This window comes from Eurosta solidaginis, chromosome 1 (assembly GCF_040869045.1).
Source record: "Eurosta solidaginis isolate ZX-2024a chromosome 1, ASM4086904v1, whole genome shotgun sequence".
Classification (NCBI taxonomy): Eukaryota; Metazoa; Arthropoda; class Insecta; order Diptera; family Tephritidae; genus Eurosta; species Eurosta solidaginis.
Window position 1 is genome coordinate 285,042,100 of NC_090319.1, and position 23,647 is coordinate 285,065,746.

The 23,647-nt window shown below is 35.7% G+C and overlaps 2 long non-coding RNA genes across 2 annotated transcripts; both read right to left on the reverse strand.

Annotated features, from left to right (window-relative positions):
* Positions 1-3,059: 3,059 nt before the first annotated feature.
* Positions 3,060-3,838, reverse strand: LOC137243332 (uncharacterized). The gene is made up of 2 exons (XR_010950506.1): positions 3,727-3,838; positions 3,060-3,558 (listed from the first exon to the last, which is right to left on the reverse strand). It is a non-coding gene; the product is annotated as an uncharacterized lncRNA (long non-coding RNA).
* Positions 3,839-15,458: 11,620 nt separating this feature from the next.
* Positions 15,459-22,402, reverse strand: LOC137237424 (uncharacterized). Its single transcript, XR_010948950.1, has 3 exons — positions 20,813-22,402; positions 20,575-20,716; positions 15,459-20,273 (listed from the first exon to the last, which is right to left on the reverse strand). It is a non-coding gene; the product is annotated as an uncharacterized lncRNA (long non-coding RNA).
* Between the last annotated feature and the right edge of the window lie 1,245 nt (positions 22,403-23,647).

Below are 23,647 nucleotides of genomic sequence, written 5' to 3' on the forward strand. Positions count from 1 at the left end.
ATAGAAGTAGGACGCCTATACAATCTACAAACAGTCTTGACGACCGAGTTCGGTCTCTGGAGAAAAGTTTTCAGGTGGCCTTTAAAGTTGCCTGTCCAATTTCGAGGAGCGAAAAGACCTTCCCACCGTGGTGGGACAAAAATCTCAGCGACCTGAGGTCAAAGCTGAGGAGGGTCTTCAACGACTGTCAATTCAGGAACGATTTCCAGGAATACAGGACGGCTCTGAGGGAGTATAAGAAAGCCGTATGGACAGCAAAATCAAGCTCCTGGCGAGAACACTGCGAGTCGGTTGAGTCCACGAAGGACTCAGCCAGGCTGGGAAAGATTCTTGCCAAGAGTCATTCAAACAAGACATTTGTAAAGCGCGCCGAAGGAACATGGGCAGGATCGGCGGCTGAAACTCTAAACATCCTTGTAGATGCTCACTTCCCGGATGGATCGGGGGAGGGAGTACGCGATACAAAGACGGCATATCAGGAACTACCTGTTGGCCTCATAAACAACCTTTTAGCGGAGAAGAAAATTGCCTGGGCAATGCATAGCTTCTCTCCATATAAATCACCGGGAGTGGATGGTATTCTACCTATTATGCTGCAGAAGACTCAGAAATCTTTGCTTAAGGAACTAAAGGAGATCTTTGAGGCACGCATTCGTCTCAACCACATTCCGGTCTCGTGGACGAAAACAAGGGTGGTTTTCATGCCTAAGGCCGGCAGAAGGGGGCATGAAGTAGCCAAAGACTTTCAGCCAATAAGTCTCACGTCCTTTGTTCTGAGAAAGTTGGAAAGGCTACTAGATATACATATACGGGAGCTTCTAGGCGAGGCTCCACTTTCCACGGTACAGCACGCGTACCTGAGAGGGAAATCGACAGAAACCGCGCTACATGAAGTAGTTCGAACGGTGGAAAAGTCCCTTCATCACAAGCAGTTCACTCTGGCTGCGTTTGTTGATGTGGAAGGCGCGTTTAACAATATAAGCGCTGAAGCGATTGAGGCTGCCCTCGGTAGGGGAAGAAGAAGAACCACTACGGATTTGGATTTCAACCCTGCTTCGCAACAGCGAAATAACAGCAGAGCTAGGCGGAGCTAGCAGGTATGCAGAGGCACACCACAGGGTGGGGTGCTTTCATCTCTGCTCTGGTTGATCACCATAAATGAAATCCTAGGAAAACTTAACGCAGGGGGGGTTAAGATCGTGGCGTATGCCGACGACGTGGTAAGAAATGGGGACCCAAGCCAAGCATGGTACTTTGGATGTACGAGGCGGTGGTGCGACCGGTGCTTACCTATGGTTCCATAGTCTGGTTGGAAGCTCTAAGTAAGAGCTACAATCTCACCAGCCTGCAAAAAGTCCAGCGCACCGCGTGTGTTGGTGCCATAGTGGCCGGACGCACTTGCCCCACACCTGCTTTAGACCCCATTTTGCACCTGCTTCCGATCGACTTGCATATACTGTGTACATCGTCACAAACCGCACTGAGACTCAGGGAGTCTGGGTGTTGGGAGGATACTCAGCAAGGGCGTAGTAGTATCCTAAATAAACTTCCGGATGGTACATGTAGTACCGAAACAGATTACCACCCTCACAAACTGAAGTTTGAGTACGGTTGTAATACCGCCATTCCAAGCAGAAACGAGTGGAAGAGAAACCCGGGCATAAGGACGACATCCAAATCTACACTGACGGCTCCAAGATGGAATCGGGAGTGGGGGCCGGAGTCTTCTCTAAGTACCTAAATTTGTCTGCATCATTCAGATTCCCATCGCACTGCAGCGTGTTTCAAGCAGAGATCCTCGCGATTTGGCAAGCCTGCAAATCACTGGAGGGCTTGAATGTAGCTGGTAAAGTTTGCATCCTGTCGGATAGCGAAGCAGCGATAAAAGCGCTTTCCTCGCCACACGTTAACTCAAAATTAGTGTGGGCTTGTAAGCGACTCATATCCCAGTTATCCACCAATCTAGAACTACGCGTTATCTGGGTCCCGGGTCATAGGGGGATTGAGGGTAACGAGAAGGCCGACGAGCTAGCACGCAGGGGCTCATCGGAGATGAACGAGGAAATAACCAGTGTCGAAATAGGCATACCCTTAGCAGTAGCCAAGGGGAATATCCAAAGCTTCTACTTGAAGAAAGCACAAACAAAGTGGAATAACATCACCAACTGTGCAATATCAAAATCCATTTGACCAAACTATGATGGAAAGGGGACGAGAAGTCTTCTGAACAAATCAAGGGCTAACACACGCAAACTGATAGCAGTCTGCACCGGTCATTGGGCAGTAGGTACGCACGCTCAGGTTCCTTGGAACCCCGTTTCTAGAAGACCTCAGAGGGTTATCTGTGATAGCAATCCTGAATGTTCTTAATTTTATCAACAACTCTGGCTGGTTGTAATACATTGACCATAACATTTCGTAGGTTTTTAGACGAGTTACATGGCATCAAAACGGCTTTAAATAGCTACTTGGGCGACCAGGGTCGCAGCCTTTCACCTACCTACCTAACTATCAATAGGCCGATAAAAACAAAAACAATTGTTATTAAACCATGAGCACTTGGGAATGTCAAACAAAGTAATTGACAATAAACAAATCCAGCATTATCAGTGATTTGCAACAGATGGCGCAACACTGAATAAATATAGTTGGTAAAAAGGAGTAGAAGTAGCAATTTTCCAGTCAAACACACCAACGCTGTATAGCTAAATGGTTAGCGCAGGGTGCCTAAAGCGTACTGATGATGAAGGCTTAGCAGCCTTCGAAATGGATCTATGGATCTATCTGCGCAGCTATGGCAGGTTGTCTGAAAAAAAAAAATAAAATTTTCTACTTACAATTCCAAAAACAAAAATACAATTTTTCAAATTTAGAAAAATTTAAAAATAATCAGCCCGATTCTGCATTTCGACTTGGATTGGAATTTTTTCGATTTGGCAATTTTGGTATTCTGTGTTCCAATCTCTTTCGATCCAACTTCGAATCGTTCGATTTTTTGTATTCTGCATTTCGATCGTAGTTCCGTTTTTCTAAGTTGCAAATTTGTTGGCGGAAAAATATTTTCTTTTTATTTTTTTATTAATTTATAACAGAATTTTAACAAAAATGTAAGTAAAACTTGTTAAGAAACGTAGAAGGCTTGATGATGATTGTTTTTTATATGTTTCCAGGTCAAAAACAACATGTCGATGTCGAAGTCCTTGGACGTATTTGCCCCGCAAAAGTATCTAACACATACTTTAAAGCATCCTTGTTAAGTCGAACGTTTTTTTTTTGAACCTAAATAAGAAAATAAGTCATTAAACTTTACCAATTTTAAGTTCAATTTCTTACAATTCGTCACTCATCTCAAATGTATTACACAAATCTCGCAATATTTGCTTTTCCATTCTCGCCTGGCAATTTTCGTATGCGTTGCTTTCCAACTCCATAAATAATGCCGCGGCTATTGATTCCATTATAATAGACAGCTATAATTTGTGTCTGTTCGTTGGGTCCAGTTATATGCGAAAGCAAGCTGCCGGCGTAGAGGAAGGTGAAGCGAAAACGTAAACAATCCTTGCGGAATGAATAAATAAACCTTTATAAAGTATTTTAGGCCAGTGCAATGAAATTAGCATCCTTAAAATTCAGAAAATGTCAACTATATTCGTGCAGGAATCCGTTTTAACAATACTTGGTGGCCACGGCAGGGAATTGGCCAAAAGAACGACAAAACACACTTACAATTATGAAAGCACATCACTCAAAAAAATATAACACTGCGGCAATATATTCTATTGCTTTTTTTTGTACAAAATGGCGTGGATAATAAAATATAAACGTTTTTCAGTGTTTTTTACAACTTTTCTTTAATTTATTTTGTTCCAATGTTCACACATTCCCTACCAACAGCTGATTTCGAAAAATCATTTGCTCTTCCTCTTCTCTTTACGATTCCGTCGTAATGCAGAATACCAAACTTCGATTGAAGCGGAGCGTAGAACGGGAACGTAATCGAAATGCAGAATAGGGGTGAATAATTATAATTAGAAACAAGTAAGGAAGGCTAAGTTCGGGTGGAACCGAACATTACATACTCAGTTGAGAGCTATGGAGACAAAATAAGGAAAATCACCATGTAGGAAAATGAACCTAGGGTAACCCTGGAATGTGGTTGTATGACATGTGTATCAAATGGAAGGTATTAAAGAGTATTTTAAGAGAGAGTAGGCCATAGTTCTATGGATGGACGCCATTTAGGGATATCGCCATAAAGGTGGACCAGGGCTGACTCTAGAATTTGTTTGTACGATATGGGTATCAAATGAAAGGTGTTACTGAGCATTTTAAGAGGGAGTGGACCTTAGGTCTATCGGTGGACGCCTTTTCGAGATATCGCCATTAAGGTGGACCAGGGGTGACTCTAGAATGTGTTTGTACGATATCGGTATCAAATGAAAGGTGGTAATGAGTATTTTAAAAGGGAATGGGCTTTAGTTCTATAGGTGAACGCCTTTTCGAGAAATCGCCATAAAGGTGGACCAGGGGTGACTCTAGAATATGTTTGTACGATATGGGTATCAAATGAAAGCTGTTAATGAGTATTTTGAAAAGGAGTGATCCTTAGTTCCATAGGTGGACGCCGTTTCGAGATATCGCCATAAAGGTGGACCAGGGGTGTCTCTAGAATGTGTTTGTACGATATGGGAATCAAATGAATGGAGTTACTGAGCATTTTAAGAGGGAACGGGCACTAGGTCTATAGGTGGACGCCTTTTCGAGATATCGCCATTAGGGTGGGCCAGGGGTGACTCTAGAATGTTTGTACGATATGGGTATCAAACGAAAAGTGTTACTGAGCATTTTAAGAGGGAGTGGGCATTAGGTCTATAGGTGGACGCCTTTTCGAAATGTCGCCATTAGGGTGGGCCAGGGGTGACTCTAGAATGTGTTTGTATGATATGGGTATCAAATGAAAGATGGTAATGAGTATTTTAAAAGGGAGTAATCCTTAGTTCTATAGGTGGACGCCTTTTCGAGATATCGCCATAAAGGTGGAGCAAGGGTGACTCTAGAATGTTTGTACGATATGGGTATCAAACGAAAGGTGTTACTGAGCATTTTAAGAGGGAGTGGGCATGAGGTGCATAGGTGGACACCTTTTCGAGATATCGTCATTAGGGTGGGTCAGGGGTGACTCTAGAATGTGTTTGTACGATATGGGTATCAAACGAAAGGTGTTACTGAGCATTTTAAGAGGGAGTGGGCATTAGGTCTATAGGTGGACGCCTTTTCGAGATATCGCCATTAGGGTGGGCCAGGGGTGACTCTAGAATGTTTGTACGATATGGGTATCAAACGAAAGGTGTTACTGAGCATTTTAAGAGGGAGTGGGCATTATGTCTATAGGTCGACGCCTTTTCGAGATATCGCCATTAGGGTGGGCCAGGGGTGACTCTGGGATGTTTGTACGATATGGGTATCAAACGAAAGGTGTTACTGAGCATTTTAAGAGGGAGTGGACATTAGGTCTATAGGTGGACGCCTTTTCGAGATATCGCCATTAGGGTGGGCCAGGGGTGACTCTAGCATGTTTGTACGATATGGGTATCAAACGAAAGGTGTTACTGAGCATTTTAAGAGGGAGTGGGCATTAGGTCTATAGGTGGACGCCTTTTCGAGATATCGCCATTAGGGTGGGCCAGGGGTGACTCTAGAATGTGTTTGTACGATATGGATATCAAATTAAAGGTATTAATGAGGGTTTTAAAAGCGAGTGGCCCTTAGATGTACATGTGAAGGCGTTCTCGCGATATCGACCAAAATGTGGACCAGGTGATCCAGAAAATCATCTGTCGGTTACTGCTAATTTATTTATATATGTAATACCACTAACAGTATTCCTCCCAGGATTCCAAGGGCTGTTGATTTCGCCTTGTAGAACTTTTTCATTTTCTTCTACTTAATATGGTAGGTGTCACACCCATTTTACAAAGTTTTTTCCAAAGTTATATTTTGCGTCAATAAACCAATCCAGTTACCATGTTTCATCCCTTTCTTCGTATTTGGTATAGAATTATGGCATTTTTTTCATTTTTCGTAATTTTAGATATCGATAAAGTGGGCGTGGTTATGGTCACATTTCGGCCATTTTTTATAACAAGATAAAGTGAGTTCAGATAAGTACGTGGGCTAAGTTTAGTAAAGATATATCGGTTTTTGTTCAAGTTATTGTGTTAACGGCCGAGCGGAAGGACAGACGGTGGACTGTGTACAAAAACTGGACGTGGCTTCCACCGATTTCCCCGTTTTCACAGAGAACAGTTACCGCCATAGAGTCTATGCCCCTACCAAATTTGAGAAGGATTGGTAAATTTTTGTTCGACTTATGGCATTAAAAGTATTCTAGACAAACTAAATGAAAATGGGCGGAGCCACTGCCATTTTCAAATTTTCTTTTATTTTTGTATTTTGTTGCATCATATCATTACTGGAGTTGAATTTTGACTTAATTTACTTATATACAGTAAAGATATTAAATCTTTTGTTAAAATTTGAATTAAAAAAAAATTTTTTTTAAAAAGTGGGCGTGTTCTTCATCCAATTTTGCTAATTTTTATTTAGCACATATATAGTAATAGTAGTAACGTTCCTGCCAAATTTCATCATGATATCTTCAACGACTGCCAAATTACAGCTTGCAAAACTTTTAAATTACCTTCTTGTAAAAGTGGGCGGTGCCACGCCCATTGTCCAAAATCTTACTAATTTTCTATTCTGCGTCATAACGTTAACCCATCTACCAAGTTTCATCGCTTTAACCGCCTTTGGCAATGAATTATCGCATTTTTTCGGTTTTTCGAAATTTTCGATATCGAAAAAGTGGGCGTGGTTATAGTCCGATATCGTTCATTTTAAATAGCGATCTGAGATGAGTGCCCAGGAATCTACATACCAAATTTCATCAAGATACCTCAAAATTTACTCAAGTTATCGTGTTAACGGACAGACGGACGGACGGACGGACGGACATGGCTCAATCAAATTTTTTTTCGATACTGATGATTTTGATATATGGAAGTCTATATCTATCTCGATCCTTTATACCTGTACAACCAACCGTTATCCAATCAAAGTTAATATACTCTGTGAGCTCTGCTCAACTGAGTATAAAAAATTATTGTTCTGGCCTTGAGCTCGAATCGAACTTTGAAAAAATTACTTTTCAAAATTTTCAAGGGACTTAAATTGGTAAAGCAGAATATAGATTCATACGTCTTTTATAGAATAATTAATCGCTTTAAGTCGTTTACGAATTTTCAAAAGTTGTTAAACTAAATTTAATCATATCTCTTCTGTCAAAAAAATTTTTTTTTTAGTTACAATATTTTTAAAAGGTCTCCTGAGAGATGACCTTATTAACGACTTCGCTGAGATACGGCCTTATTAACAGTTGTCTGAGGTACGTCCGTGTTACCAATACTTTTAAGTTACCACCTTTCTATTAGGATGGGTCGATTTTTCTGAATTATTTTAAAAGAACTTCAATAAATGTCTATCTATCACTCTTCTGCCGTTGTCATGTGATATTTCTTTTACTTTTCTTTGTTGCACTCAATCTGCCCTAGTCAATCCTACTTGCACGTTTTCGATTTCTATTTCAGAAAAAACGTATCCGTAACGTAAATAAATAATGAACACAAAGTGTAAGTTTCATTTTGCTTCAAATTTTCAAATTTGGCCAGCGTCTTTGAACTAGTTTTCCCGGTACTGAAGCAAAGTTTCTATAATTCAAATGCAACCTGATCTGAAAAAAAAAAATTTTTTTTAAACTCTTTCAACTTTTAAGTAGGAGTTAAGAATTATTTAAAAAAAATAAATAAAAAATTAGATCCCCTTCGGCATGAAATTTCTAAATTTAAGAATTACCAAAAATCTCATATTAAAAATTGCCCAATAGTATTGAAAATACTATTTGCGATGCCCGGCTTATTGCGATGCACAAAAGTTCAATATTTACGAAAAATGTTAGTTCACCAACACTTCACACATTGAGATTGAACAAATATGCTTACTGATCAGTTATAATAATTTACCAAATGATTAGTTGGAGATTGTAGAAACATTTTAATCAAAAAGTAAATTTTATAACATACTCTTTTGAATTGAGTGCATAAATATCGTAAATGCAATAACCATGGCTTTTGAGTTGAAATTTTAATAGCTTTAAATTCGTATAAATCTCAATCAAATCATAGCCAAAAACTTTCCAAACGCAATAAGCAATTTTTTTATTAAATGTTGACATCTCAATTTGCTAGGGTCGTACAAAATAGTTTTGTATGGCGGAGGGTCTGATAGGCGAATACAGAATTTTTAACAAATCAGCACGAATTTTAAAATTGTTGGTGTTGTTTTACGGGTAAAGGTTTTGGCGAGTGATATCGATGTTGATGATCCTTTGCCAGATATAGACCTGGTACGTTCCGCTAACAAGCACTATAAAGGTACTAGCCCCACCATCTCGGGGACGATATGTGTTTACATTGAACCTTCTAGGCCATAGTTTCTCCCCACCCCCTAGTTCCACGAGGAAGCTGGGGTCTCCAAAGCCTCACCTGCTAAAGAAACAAGACTCGCACGTGAAAGTGAGGTTTACAATTGGGTTGGAGAATCTATAAATTACATGGCAGCCCCTTAATTTCCGAAATTTTAAATTAAAGTGGCTATTTGTAGGAAATTATTTCTTTTCGTTCAAAGTAAACAGGGCCGTTCAAAATTTTTATATTGAAAAAAAAATGTTAATGTTTAAAGAATTTTGATCGTCCCTTTAATGAATAAATTTTCAATTAAAATTTTTTTCAGTGCTACAATATTTTTGAAAAATTTACTGCTTTCAATTTATTAGTGTAAATTTGAATATCATAACGAAGTGCCTTGGCTTCATATGGAAGTGCTTTTTCTTTGCACTTTCATATGAAATTCAGGCACATATATATGTGAGGGCATATGGGGTTCTATGAAAAATTTTTTTTATATTTTAAGTGTGAATATGTATCTGTTCTTATTCTTCAGGGCAGAACAAAAACAAAAGTGCTATAAGTGTATAGGGGTTGAGCAGCTCTGAAAATAAAGAATTAATTTAAAAAAAATCCAAAATTTTAGTACTTGCTACCTAAATATTTGGATTCAAGCGTCATGGGGTTGTGAACTATGTTCAAAGTACGTACGTATTATCGACTAAACATCCCTTTAAAGGTGTTTTGAAAATTACATGGACAATTCACAAGAATGTCATGTTCATGTAAAATTTTAATAGTTGAGTTGTTTCCATCGTTTCCAATAAAAAATTAGATTAAAGCATAGCATATACGGCGAATAGGTGAATTGGGAATTTCCTAACAAAAAAATGTGTATAAGATCTCTAGACCCTGTCTCCATAGGAAATCGGTTGATGTCTGAGCATCAACTGAGGGCATATAGTTAAAACGAAAGGCGGGTTTTAGAAACCACAAAATTAACCCGCGTATACGCTCCCTGCATTAGCCTCTTTGCACTAAATACAAAATCTATGAATTAAACAAATACAAAAATTATTGTATATACCAAAAATTTTTACTTTCTACAAATAAGTACAGTACTACTACTACTTTATAGATAAACAGTCAAAGACTGTGAATGTGTCGATCAAATCTCATTTTGTTATTGTGATTGAATAAATATTTGCTGAATAATTAATTCAATTTTAGCTCTTACCTTCTCAATTTATTTACCGCCATTTCATGGTCGATGAATAGATACTTCTCTATCTATTGCACTTGGCGCCGTTCGATACTAAATGAAGATTTTGAAGTAAAAAAAATCAATAGGAAGTTTAGATTAGCTTAAGAATATTTTTAGGGACACGAATTTCGATACGTACTTCACAATATCGATACTTTTGACATTCGATGCCGTTACTTTATACTCGATACTTTTTGGCATCGAGTACTTTTACCGCAGTATCGTAAAGAATTTCAAGTAAAAGATGGCGAAATACGTGCATGGTAAGAGGTAATCGATCAAATAAACAGTCATGTATGTTTGCCTCTTTCTAATTTGTTTCACGAATCGGAACAAATTATGCGCTGACAAAATGTCTGTTATTTTGTCACAGTCTAATTTGTTTTGCGAATTGGAACAAATTTTTCGCTGAAAAATGTTTAGTCATTTTATTCAGAAAAAGCAGACAACTATCTTCACAATCAAGGTTGCTATGGATCATTCCTGTGTCGGATTTACATAGAACGCTTCAGCGCTTCGCTTTGCCATATGAATTTTTAGGTGCGGTATTGCTACACAACTTTTTTGGAACGTAAAACGAAGCGAAAAGTTCACAGATCGTGTCGGGTACCCGATTGTAGAGCGATACTTCTTGTGAGTACTGTATCGATATCGTGTCCCTAACTATTCCATTCTTTGCTAGCCAGTTAGTCGACTAGTTAATTAATCGCACTCAATAATAAACTCATAAAAGCTAATCTTCATTTTCACGTGTGTCCTGTTCGTAGAATCAAGTTTATAAGCAGTCAAACCTTGCAGCTAGTCATCTTTTTTACGCTTTTTAACGCCGTTACTTCTTTATTTCGTCTTTCCTACAGATGAAAGGAAAAAAATTATCGATTTCAAAATTACCGACTATCGAAGACGAAAACTTAGGCCAAATTTATATATAAAGGGATTTTGTATTTATCCACTAATCGTTAATTAAAAAACTAGATTTTATATATATATTTTTTCCTTCAACAATCGTGTACGTAAATACAAAACGCGATATACCTCCGAGGAGATTTAGGACGATTTCCATTTTACGTCGTGCTCTATTTTAATTTGGCCTATAAATCGGCGGGATGTAGGTCTCCATGTTGTATATCAGCTACGAACAGCAGCTGCAAGGCAGCAGACGAATTGTTGTTGAGAACGTTTTTGATGGCAGTATTATGCAAGGAGTGTCTTGCCAAACCATTGCCGAGTGGCGACAACGCTTATAAAAACTGTTTCTGAATTATCTTAATGTTTCTTTTCCAGGGCCTTGAACCCAGGGCTTTCGCTGGGGCGAGCTAGCATGATACTACCATACCACGGCGACGGCATGTTGAAGTAAACATATACAACATTCCGTTTCTCCATGATACGGCTTAATGTACATTAGATTGGGCTGGTACCCATATGAAACAAAAAATTGCAAAAATTCGCCCAGAAAACGCGATATCCAGGTCATAAGAAAATGTTCAAGAAATTTTTTTCTTATCCCTTTGTAAGCCAAATTTAAAGTTCTTTTATTTGAAAATATCTATTTTCCTCCTTTATAATTAATTTTCTTTGTAAAACTGCTTTCGATATGCATTTTGCTTTCACAATTGAAGCATGATTTCTTGATCATTCTTGAGTTTTTCTTTAAGGGTCCAAGAACGGCTCAACAAATGCTTTCAGGCTTAAATTTGAGGGGGCAGCACAGATCTCACAAAAATATGATAAAGAAAAAGGAAAATATAAATTTCCAAATAAAGAGTTTGGCTTACAAGAGGAATATAAAAAATTTCTTGAGCGTTTTTTGTAATCTGGATAGCGCGCTTAAGTTTGGGGTTTATGTTGAAAGGACCTTGGTTTGATTTTTCATTTTATTTTTTGCTTGATCCTAACAAATACAGCCGAATCTGTTTTTCCGTTGTAACTTGGTTGTTTGACATCTGACTTTTAAATTTTATATGTAATAAATTCTGTCTTAGATAGCTCTATAAGTCCTTTCGAGCTCTGCAGTCGTTTTCACATCTCGTTTCGTCATAGTTTGGTGAAACGAAAATCATACTTTGAGGACCTACAACTGGTTTAGTAGACAAACCCCCAGCGGGGTAGTGGACTTCGAATATACCCGTGGCAGGTATGACAAAAATTATGACATCAATTTTAGAAATCAGATGTTAAATAACCAAGTTAAAACACAAAACACATTTTGGCTGTATTTGCAAGGATCAAACAATTTTTTCTAGACCTTGTCAACATAATACCGATTTCACACAGAGGGATAATGAAATAATTAGTAAATTTTTCTACATTAAAGCCCTTATTGAACTCAATCTTCCATATAAAATACAAACTCCTAATTATCTCATTATTGCTTGATTGAATGCATAATGGAGTCAAAAATTTAGTACGTTTTGCTTGATGGGTTCGATTTTATTGTCAATGTAACAAATGGCAATCAAAAATAAATTATTTTCAACAATTTACGAAAAATAGAAAAACTCCAAAAAATTTAAAAAATTTATTTATTTTTTGTTGCATTTGTAGTAAAAGATAAAATGGCTTTTTCAAAAATAGGCACATATTTTTCTAAAAGCGTAATATTTTTTGGGGCTGTTGACAGATCATAGCTCAATTACATGGTTGGCTCATCTCATCAGTTGAGTTTTTTTTTTTTTTTCATTCCCCTGGGATAGGGATTGTCAAAAGGAGATGGCAAACGCAATTATTTACTGGCGTGGTGCTCAATTTTTTATAAAAAAAATAGTTTCAAATAACTCTAAGTTATTTTTTTAGTAAACTCATATAATTTATTGCATTATTTTTCCACAACACAAGAATAATTGCAAAGTTTTATGTTTTCTCTCCATTTCATTCGCCTCATACCAACACGCAGATTTTAACAATATGTGCAAAGATATGTTATTTCTGTAGATATGATCCAACCATATAGTTGCACCATGATCATAACAAATCGTTCCCGAGATGGTCGGGCTTGGTATCGGAACGTACCGGAACTGCATCCGGCGAAGGACCATCAACATCGATAACACTCGCCAAGGCCTTCGGGGAGTGCCCTTATCGCTACAACAACAACAACAACAACATTTGACAGATGTTCTCTGTAGGAAGCAAGTGGCCCTGTGGGAAAAGAAAAACTTACAGCCCTATTCTGCATTTCGACTTGGATTGGAATTTTTTCGATTTGGCAATTTTGGTATTATGTGTTCCAATCTCTTTCGATCCAACTTCGAATCGTTCGATTTTGTGTATTCTGCATTTCGATTGTAGTTACGTTTTTCTAAGTTGCAAATTTGTTGGCGGAAAAATATTTTCTTTTTATTTTTTTACTAACTTATTACAGAACCTTAACAAAAATGTAAGTAAAACTTGTTAAGAAACGTAAAAGGCTTGATGATGGTTGTTTTTTTTATGTTTCCAGGTCAAAAACAACATGTCGATGTCAAAGTCCTTGGAAGTATTTGCCCCGCAAAAGTATCTAACACATACTTGAAAGCATCCTTATTAAGTCGAAAATTTGTTTAACCTAAATAAGAAAATAAGTCATTAAACTTTACCACTTCTAAGTTAAATTTCTTACAATTCGCCACTCATCTCAAATGGATTACACAAATCTCGCAATATTTGCCTTTCCATTCCCGCCTGGCCATTTTCGTATGCGTTGCTTTCCAACTCCACAAATAATGCCGCGGCTATTGATTCCATTATAATAGACAGCTATAATTTGTGTCTGTTCGTTGGGTCTAGTTATATGCCAAAGCAAGCTGCCGGAGTAGAAGAAGTTGAAGCGAAAACGTAAACAATCATTGCGGAAAGAATAAATAAATATTCATAAAGTATTTTAGGCCACTGCAATGAAATTAGCATCCATAAAATTCAGAAAATGTCAACTATATTCGTACAGGAATCCGTTCTAACAAAACTTGGTGTCCACGGCAGGGAATTTGCCAAAAGAACGACAAAAACACACTTACAATTATGAAAGCACTTCACTAAAAGAAATGTAACACTGCGGCAATATATTCTATTCCTTTTTTTGTACAAAATGGCTTGGATAATAAAATATAAACGTTTTTCAGTGTTTTTTACAAATTTTCTTTAATTTATTTTGTTCCAATGTTCACACATTCCGTACAAATGAAAAATCATTTGCTCTTCCTCTTCTCATTACGATTCCGTCGTAATACAAAATACCCAACTTCGATTTAAGCGGAGCGTAGAACGGGAATGTAATCGAAATGCAGAATAGGGGTGATTGCCTGATGATGATTACGTGGCGGTTTTCGAAATGGTACCATCACAATATGCCAGTAAATGTTTCTTTCTTTTTGTTCAGTTTCTCTTAGAAAAACATAATAATTGAATATTCAATTATTATAAGCCGGTGTTAAGCTCATGAATTCTTAAATAATAAGTATAAATTGAACACACCATTAAACAAACATTTTATTTTTGCTGCATTTTAAGTAAAAGATAAAATGGCTTTTTGAAAAATAGGCACATATTTTTCTAAAAGCGTAATAAATTTCTAGGGCTGCTGACAGATCATGGCTCAATTACATGGTTGGCTCATCTCGTCAGCTGATTTTATTTTATTTTTTTCATTTCCCTGAAATAGGGAGATGGCAAACGCAAAATGTAATCAACACATTGACAATTATTTACTGCCGTGGTGCTAAATTTTTTTATAAAAAACATAGTTTCAAATCACTTCAAGTTATTTTTTTAGTAAACTCACATAATTTAATGCATTATTTTTCCACAACACAGGAAGAATTGCAAATTTGTATGTTTCCTCTCCATTTCATTCGCCTCAAACCAACACGCATATTTTGACAATCTGTGCAAAGATATGTTATTGCTGTAGATATGAGCCAACCATATAATTGCACCATGGTCATAACAAATCGTTCCCGAGATGGTCGGGCTTGGTACCGGAACGTACCGGATCTGCGTCCGGCGAAGGACATAAACATCGACACAACTCCCCAAGGCCTTCGGGGAGTGTCCTTATCGCTACAACAACAACAACAATAACAACATGTGACAGATGTTCTCTGTAGGAAGCAACTGGCCCTGTGGGAAAAGAAAAACTTAATTATTTCATTAAACAAAATTGTGATTCGATTAAGTTTCTGTGTGAAATCGGTAGAAGTTTAAAATTTAGGGGCGGAATTTGGACTTTCCACCCAGTCTAATGTACGTGAGTATCGGTTTGTATTCCAATTCGGATTTGGCGCTCTAAACCTTTTTTATACATTTTTTTTATATTAATTGCACCACACGGAAATCAAAACCAAATCTTCATATACTTTTACTTTTTTAACTTTTTTATTCAATATTTTTTTTTTTTTTGAATTTTACATTCTTCATTAATTTATAAGCATTCATTATTAAATATACATATATATATATGTATTTATATATAAAGTTTCTATTATTATAGTACTTTACAAACTTGCATAAAATAGTAAAATCATAAATTCAAACATAATTCAAATTTAATATAATTTATTTAATATGCAATTTGAAACGATCCATTGTAAAAAAAATGTTTGTGTTTGCCTTTTTTGATAAACGTATTAAGCATTATGTTTAAATTGTTTAATTTTTTTTTTTTTTTCTTTCTTTGCTTATTCGCGTTATCTAAGTAAATCGATTGATAAGCAAAATTTGTTTTCGTATGTTTGTATGTAAAATGGTGAATATTAATTGTGAGCTATATGTATATAAGCATGTAATTATTTGCAAGCAAATTACAAAATATTCTGTGCTGTTTGTGTAATCGGATATATGCATAAATATATATGTGTGAGCTGGAAAGCGTGCGTTTGTCTTTCTGTGGTTCAAGTTTTGTTGCGCAATCTTAAATACGTGTAACGCCATATAAAAGCTATGTTGATGAATATTCGGTTTATTTGAATCTCTGAAGAATTTATCCAAAACATATATGTTTTTTTTTAATTTGAAATCCGTAGACATTTAAAGATACATAGCCAAAATGTATCTATGATTTGCATAAATGTCTTTTTCTTTTCTAATTATTTATACTTGGGGTAATCACAGTTGGGTGACAAAATTAATATCTGGCATCATTGGCCAGGTATTACACCAGCTTAACGCGTAAGAACTAATACCGCTATGTAGATCGTGTTTGTCAACTCGTGAGGAATTTGCAAACATAGGCAGTTGACAGGGTTTTGAGTGGGTTAAAATTAACAGACGGGGTAAAACCCTGCATAACACGAAATTGTGATTACCCTTATTGCAGTATGTGCTAATATACATTAAAGCCATAGATAAGCATGCATTTGGGTGCCATGTTATTGAAAATTAAATCCTCCATGTACAGCCAATTAATAAAAAAAATATTTCTATAAAGCATTCCAAAATCAGAGAACATATGACAATAGAGAACCACCAACAGAACGAATAGTGGGAAACAGTAAACCATCAAATCGCGGGTAGGTAATTAACATTGGGCAAATGTGGCATGAAATTCATCAATTCCAACGCTAGAAAAATTGTATTTTTATATAATAACAATTTAACTATTTTTTTACGTTTTCAGTCACATTTTTGTGAAACGTTAACGAAAACACCGCGTTTTTTGCAAATCTTCAGTTTGGCAATTGCTATTGCTGTCCGTCGTTGGCGATTCTCTATAGTTTTACTTCTCTGCACAAAATTCAGATTTTTGGATTTTTTGCCTTCTACTTTTTAAAGCTGCAAATTTATTGATTTGTTGCACCTTTTCACATTTACATATATACCACTCTTCGAACATATGTCTTTTTGCGTTTAGTAGACACTTAAAAATGATGTACATACAATGGAACAATTTTCCATCATACCTTGTCCAATCTGGTTTGGTTTTCGGTGTAGTGTCATCTTCAGCGTCATTTTTCGTACTTACTTCAAAGCATCGGCTAACTATGATAGTTCGTCTACAACCAGCTGTTGGTACCTTACACCTGTTCGCTATAGCACTAGCTGAGAACTAGTTGCAAATTAATATAAAGCGAGACCATTTTCACCGCCAATGGCATAGAAATATTATCTAATGATTTAAATCAGTGATGTGTGAAGCCAACAGAGCTTTGAATACAAACACACGATTTTTTGTAGTAGTGTGTGTGTGTGCACAAGAGAATGTTGAACAAATTTTGAGCATACCATTTATGCCAGAAGTTCAAGCGAAAGCTGATTCACATCTTGCTCTACTGAAAAAAGTCGCTGCGCTAGCACGACATGTAGGTGAAAGCCGAAAGAAATTTCGACGCTCTACGAAGCTCTTGAGGGCATTTCTAGTGTAGCTCTAGTAAGCTAGATAAGTTTAGACCAGAGGTCGTCAGCTAGTATAATAATTATTTGCGCTCAATTCATAGTTTCGAAACTCTCGCTTGTGTTCGCTAAAACATTTGAAGCTCTTTCGAAAATTTTAGATTTTTAATCTATTTATTTTTAACTAAAATGCATTGGCTTCGAAATTCCTAAAAGGAAATAAATGAAGTTGACTACCTTTTTGCTAAGGACCGCAGTACAGATTTGTAAATTGTGTAATCGAGTAAAAAGCTACATTTTACCCTATGCACAATGCGCAATTTTTTCTTTTAAAGTATAAGTTAGTGTTACCACATTTGTTCATTTGAACACAAAATTACCCATTTTGTTCAATTTTCGTTTTATCGGCTTTCAACTACATATACTTTCATAAAAAAATCAACAACAAAAAGAACGTTTTGCGTATAACGTAAAGTTTGACATTCCCTTCGGAGGTGCTTGGGTATATGAAGAGGTTTTCTTTCATGTTTACTTAAAGTATAATTACAACAAAAAATTTTCATAAATTTAATTTAATGTTTTACAAACATGTTTTGTTGGCCGTTTTAAGAACACAAAATGCAACAAAACAAATATTAAGAAATATGAATTAAAAACAATTTACAATTACAACAATTAACTTGTTTGAACAAATAAAACAACTTGAACATTAAACTAAGCTTAATTTGTAAATATTCCTGGCTAAATACATACATACGACGAAAGGATCATCCATTCAAACATTCTAGTAGCGCAATGATTTCAAAACAAGTCAGAAATATGAGACTCATAAATATGATCATATATGAGTCTATTATGACTCCGATAATTGGAATTATGAGTCTTCCGCTTATAAAAGGTGTAAGCGTTTCCCACTGAGGACTCCTTTCCGACTCTTTTATGGCTCCGAATGTTTCCTTTGATGCTTATAAGCAAACAACGAAAAAGGACTACTTATGGATTTAAACCGAATAGCTCATTTACTAAATGTTTGAAGAATCGACATACAATGTAATGAAAATTTGATCATCTATGTACGATTACGGTTAATGGGACTCAAACAGGTTAATGGGATTGGAATATTTTCCACAGTAGGCATATCAGAAGTAAATGATGTCTAAAATCCACATAACCGGAAGGTTGAGAAAATCCTTTCTTAAGCAGTTGTGCTAGCTCCGGAGCCCACATTCGCAACACGCCTTAATCGTTCAGGGAGTGAAGTTTTTTGGACTGTGCAACTGACAAACGTGATAATACAACGGTTGGGCATTAAATTAGTGATTTCTAAACTAAAAGAACTCTGCCGTTCAAAAAAAAAAAAAACAAAAACAAAGCATAAAAAGGCCCGCAGAGACATGCACAAAGATTTTGCAAATTACTATGCCAATAACTGCCCGGAGAATCCCGTTCTCAATGGCAAATGCCCGAAACTCGAAGTAGTGAAAAGCACTCTCCCCAAGGGTATGTGCGTCACTCTGGCAAAACTTCGATATGGATACTGCTAATAGGTTAAACTCTCACTTATCCAGAATCACCCACACCTTCACAATGTATATCCCGCTTGTAACGTGCCCCCACATGACATCACCCATCTTTTGAATTGCAATGTGGAATCAACACCCTTATGCTCATATGTCTTTGGTCCAACCCTGTTGAAACTACAATTTTTCTTAGACTTCCGTTAGAGGATATTGAGGACAATATGTGAGTGATCGCACCAACAACAACAACAAAACCGGGAAAGCTTCATATGTCTGACATTCAAGACACTATCGAAGAAAAAAAAAAAAAAATTTTCTTAGTTGTACTAAGTTACGTAGAGTTGCGTATGTACTGAGTTGCGTAGAGTTGAGCGCAAATAAGCACATGGAGGATTATTTTTAACAAACAATGCCTTATTAAATCGTTTTCGACCCCTTTTGATTGCTAAAGAGTGATTAATCACTTCGCGATTAAGTTACTTCCAGTGACTACCTCGTGTACTTTCGAAGCGATGTATTGAAGATACAATAACAAAATATATAGCAATCACAAATTGATTATAAATACGAGTCGAAGAAGACTAAAATATGATTACAAAATGGAGTTTTAATAGGGTATCATTCTTTAACCAGAAAAGAGACTCTATGATTGGATTTATAATTGCGGGGCTCTATATGTATGTGATTTTCTTTGAACTGCAATATACTTCTCTTTCGTCATTCGTATACAATACCAACATGTATGTATGTAGGTGAACAGGCTTACTTAATGCATATTATAATAATAATTGCAAACAAAATTTTAATATGATAACATTTATAACTAAAAACGAATACATGTGTTTGCTTGGTGATGTATTTGCTATGTGTAGCATTTCTATCGTAAACCTTTTGCTATAATTTGTCTCCTGCTCTAGTATGCTCACCGCTTTAAAATCTGGTTGGTGTCCGTTCTCTGTACAGTGGGCCGCAAGTGCTGTTTTATGAATGTTGCCAGATGATCTACATTTAATATCCGATCTGTGTCCTGCTATTCTTGTTTTTAATTTGTTCTTTGTTGTACCCACATATTCTTTTTCACAGTTATTATTTTCATTTCCCGCACATGTAATCTTATATATTACATTATGTTTGTCTGAATTTGTTATTTATTTCTTTATTTGTTATTAGTTCTGAACTGCATGGCGAATTAACAAGCGCCGTGTATCGGACAAGATAATTAATGTATGTATGTATGGAAAAATTGTATCCCAATTGTATTCAGTTTTATATGTGAATATTTGTTTGTTATTGTTATAGCCCCCGAAGACGATCTCCGAAGGCGATTGAAATATATTGGGAAGTATTTAAAAAAGTGTTTTATTACATTGGACCTTGAGCCGGCAAAAATCACAGTTTTATTAAAAACTTTATAATGAATTTGTTTGTATTTATATAACTAGGTACATATATGCAGTTTCATTATAATTCCTATTATCAGTTTGTATATGCATATATGTATGTATTGAAGTGGTGATATGGAAGTGCTTCGGCCTGCTGCATTTCTTTTCCGCCTTTTCAATTTGCTCGATTTATTTCGCTCAAACGTACACTTTCATATTTGTAAGTATGTATAACCGATTTACTGCCAAGCACCAACTGTATAATTGTCTATGTAGTGGCCCACACGTCGTTTACGTCCACCTGAGAAAAGTGCAATATAAAGTTAGTGGGCATTTTTATACAATTTATAATAAGATATTTTAAACAATTACAAATAATAAATAAAATAGTAAATAAGTAACTGTGACGTACATGGACACAAAAAAATAATAATATCTGATAGACAAGTTCAATAAGATATACTTCAATAAACATTTAATAGGCTATTTATACTCGTCTGCTGTCCAATTAAAAAGTTTTCAATCTTCATTGAAATTAAAAATAAAATTCTATTATAGATAAGGTATATCTTTTTATATCATACTTGAAAATTTAAACTTACATACATACTATATACAGTGGTGTTCACCATAATAGCACACTTTAGTTAATTTTCTTCCATATGAAAATAGTTATTGTTTATTCGTTTAACAGAAGAAAGGCAAATTTCAAACTCCACTGAATGGGCTATAAAAAGTTGAGTACTGAGAAAAGGTTTTTTAAATAGTTATAAGACTTGAAGATTAATTTTTTATTTTTTTAGATTTCTGTGAATTTTTTTTATTAAGCACTGAACTTACATTCTTACATGCAACGCCTTTTTTTGCCCCAACCGAAATAGTTATGCGTTGCGATAATGTAAAACATGTATGCAAACGTCAAACCGAAATGTCACACTGAACAAAAACTGGAAATGGTTTTCACGCAGCAAATTCAATTTCGGTTGCTCTCATACAAGTTGTATGTGCATGAGACATTTTTAACAGAAAATGACTTGTGTGCGTTTATATTAGGTTGGCATGTTAGACCCCTTGCAGAACGGCAACATTGTGGTTAAGTACAAGTGTGTTGACTGTCAGAAAGGCACTCGACTAAGTTGTCATAACGGGAAAATCTTCGGTTGAAAACAGTCGATTGGGGTTCTGTGTAGGGGCAGGGAAAGATTGAAACAGGGTTTATGTAGTCACAAAAGCGTTGCCGTGTTCCGCAACATTTTAATTTTATATCATGGTGAAAACTTTCCAGTTCAGAACTAGAGATTTTCATCAAAATTTAATTTATTACCTGAGGTTACTTCTCTAAGTCTTAAAAGCATAGAAAACGTAGAGTTTTTCAAGTAGTTGTTAAAAAACTTTTTAAACGCAACAACAAATGATATGGGTAAGCTATTTTCTAGGTTTTCTATATTTTCTATACCCGACTCTATTAAATTTGTTTAATACAAGAATGTGGTAACAGCATTTTTAAATAAAAAAAACAACTATATTATTGCAGAAGCGTATTTCATAATTTGGTTTATTTCTACACTCGCAGCACCGTTTTTTTTGCGGGGGCCGTTCACAGTGCCATAAGTTAAGGCTGATTTACAGATACGCTTTGGTGGTGTTGCTTCGATCTGACGCTTTGGCAGGCCCATAACATATCAATGGAACTTCCTGCAATTTTTTGTGCTTTGAAGCCATCATTTGCACATATCTTCCATTATTTATATTTCCGCGGTAATTTATTAAACTTTTTAATTTTTAAGTACTACTAAATTTTTTTCAGACTATCAAATGCAACTCAGCTTAAAATAGTCTTACGTAACACAAATGCAACTCTAGACCTGAGATTTGCATCAGGTGAGCGAGGCTAAATTTGACGTTTATCGCTTAGTTGACACACTTAGTATAGTACACTATGAAAGGAAAATTATGTTTTTAGCTCAGAGTAAATGTAAAAAATGTATGAGTTTAACCCCCCATGTCAGGTAAACTCTGAGTTTAAAAGTTAACTTATCGTTCTGCTAGTGGGTCTTATGGTATTGTATATATTTTAATTCAAATTCAAGAAAAAAGTGGTGAACAAACAGTTAATCACCCCTATTCTGCATTTCGATTACGTTCCCGTTCTACGCTCCGCTTTAATCGAAGTTTGGTATTCTGCATTACGACGGAATCGTAAAGAGAAGAGGAAGAGCAAATGATTTTTCGAAATCAGCTGTTGGTACGGAATGTGTGAACATTGGAACAAAATAAATTAAAGAAAATTTGTAAAAAAACACTGAAAAACGTTTATATTTTATTGTCCACGCCATTTTGTACAAAAAAAAAGCAATAGAATATATTGCCGCAGTGTTATATTTTTTTGAGTGAAGTGCTTTCATAATTGTAAGTGTGTTTTTGTCGTTCTTTTGACCAATTCCCTGCCGTGGCAACCGAGTTTTGTTAAAACGGATTCCTGCACGAATATAGTTGACATTTTCTGAATATTAAGGCACATATATATGTGAGGGCATATGGGGTTCTATGAAAAATTTTTTTTATATTTTAAGTGTGAATATGTATCTGTTCTTATTCTTCAGGGCAGAACAAAAACAAAAGTGCTATAAGTGTATAGGGGTTGAGCAGCTCTGAAAATAAAGAATTAATTTAAAAAAAATCCAAAATTTTAGTACTTGTTACCTAAATATTTGGATTCAAGCGTCATGGGGTTGTGAACTATGTTCAAAGTACGTACGTATTATCGACTAAACATCCCTTTAAAGGTGTTTTGAAAATTACATGGACAATTCACAAGAATGTCATATTCATGTAAAATTTTAATAGTTGAGTTGTTTCCATCGTTTCCAATAAAAAATTAGATTAAAGCATAGCATATACGGCGAATAGGTGAATTGGGAATTTCCTAACAAAAAAATGTGTATAAGATCTCTAGACCCTGTCTCCATAGGAAATCGGTTGATGTCTGAGCATCAACTGAGGGCATATAGTTAAAACGAAAGGCGGGTTTTAGAAACCACAAAATTAACCCGCGTATACGCTCCCTGCATTAGCCTCTTTGCACTAAATACAAAATCTATGAATTAAACAAATACAAAAATTATTGTATATACCAAAAATTTTTACTTTCTACAAATAAGTACAGTACTACTACTACTTTATAGATAAACAGTCAAAGACTGTGAATGTGTCGATCAAATCTCATTTTGTTATTGTGATTGAATAAATATTTGCTGAATAATTAATTCAATTTTAGCTCTTACCTTCTCAATTTATTTACCGCCATTTCATGGTCGATGAATAGATACTTCTCTATCTATTGCACTTGGCGCCGTTCGATACTAAATGAAGATTTTGAAGTAAAAAAAATCAATAGGAAGTTTAGATTAGCTTAAGAATATTTTTAGGGACACGAATTTCGATACGTACTTCACAATATCGATACTTTTGACATTCGATGCCGTTACTTTATACTCGATACTTTTTGGCATCGAGTACTTTTACCGCAGTATCGTAAAGAATTTCAAGTAAAAGATGGCGAAATACGTGCATGGTAAGAGGTAATCGATCAAATAAACAGTCATGTATGTTTGCCTCTTTCTAATTTGTTTCACGAATCGGAACAAATTATGCGCTGACAAAATGTCTGTTATT